Here is a 1,804-nt window from a genome sequence, read left to right on the forward strand (position 1 = left end):
TTAACTAAACGCAAGTGGGATTAGTAAGCATGAAAAAGGAAATATTCTATTGGTGACGCTGAAACGGTTTTCTTCATCATCTTGTTCAGACATTTGCCTATATAACCAGCTCGTCAAAAATAGGGACGTAGACATACACTTCTTCCAAAACAATGCCGGATACCTATAATAAATAGTTAATCATTTAGTCGCAGATTAAATTAGAAAGGCAGGGTAAAGCCTAACAGTGATATTAACCAATGCTAAACTCCCAATAACGATTTACATGATTGCAGTATTAAATGACATATCATGAATTATTGCACATTTAATAATTAAAGCCAGTTGCTTCATATTACTTGAGCTTCATTTCGATATAGTGCAATAGAAAAAACAAAGCTCCCTACAATGTATTAGGTCTGTCTCCAGGGTAATGGGAGTATCTGAGTTTGTCATCACGCAGGTAGTGCATGAAGACATTCGGTATTCCTCATACAAGATGAAAAAAGGCAATTTTTATCCCAAGCCATCAAGGACAAGTGAAGAAACCGTGCTACGAAGCTTTTGAACAAACTCAAGTATCCCTTCCTGTTCGGTTGGAAGGGATACTTGAGTTTTCTAGAAATAGATACATAGAAATCTGCAATATAAAATTGTGTAAATCTTGCTTTATTCTTATTTCTAATTGCTTTAAACTAGTTACCAACTTCTATACTATTGGACCATTGTATTAAATTAATTGCCCCTATAACTTTAGCATTAATTAAAAAAAAAAAGAAAATACCTTACTAATTATACCAACTTCTGATTTTGCAGTGTTAATTAGTCTGCATTTTGGATTATATAGGAAATTCTTTTTATGGTCTTCAATAGTTATAAAGGCCTCTCTTTTTTTCTTTTTTTTTTTTGGAAGGATCTTTACTTTTTATCTACTCTAAACCTAGCGAGGATGACACTAGCTTTTTATGATTGTCGTTATCATCTAGGGGGCTAGCTTTAGTGTAATTTCTAATAACATTATTTTGTAGGAGTTGTGAGTATGTGCTGTTGTCTACACGGCATATGTGATATCCAGAATAGTTTGTACTTGCAAACATACATGCATACATACATACAAAAATACATATATACATATATGCATACCCACATACGTACATGAATATATATGTCTATATATATATATATATATATATGTGTGTGTGTGTGTGTGTGTGTGTGTGTGTGTGTATGTGTGTGTGTGTGTGTGTGTCTGCGCGTGTGTGACGACTGCTCCCTCTTGACAGACGATAGCCATCCCATCAACAATCCACACATATCATCACGCAGTACAATCACTCCGTTGGTGAGCCCTCAAGTGACTTTGAAGTCCGGCTGCTGAGCGGCAATGTCTACAGCACAGATGACAAATGTTCAGGCCTCTCGATCCTTGCTCGCTGGCATCTGATCCTAAGAAAACGCCTCTGTGAACCAGCATATGTCTCTTAAGTCCGGGTATTGTTTTACAAACGTTGTGACATATGCCACAGGTCGCAGAAGGCGGTTGGTATTTAGGGTGTCTGGAATTTCTACCCTCATGTGTTTTCATGTGATTCACATATCCTGCTTTTGAAAGAAGAACGCGATCACACACAACGCACATCCTATACTCTCCATTGTTTACAATTTTTCCCTTTCGACAGGCCCGCTTAAGCTCAAGTTGCTGAAACATCTTTCCCTCCCAGACATCACAGCTCGTCCTGACAACAGCTCTCCACTTGCTTCGATCCAGAACATCTTCCCAATCACTTTCATATATATCTAGTTTTTTTAGGTTTTGTTTAATGCA

The sequence above is a fragment of the Octopus bimaculoides genome, chromosome 3 (assembly GCF_001194135.2).
Source record: "Octopus bimaculoides isolate UCB-OBI-ISO-001 chromosome 3, ASM119413v2, whole genome shotgun sequence".
NCBI lineage: Eukaryota > Metazoa > Mollusca > Cephalopoda > Octopoda > Octopodidae > Octopus > Octopus bimaculoides.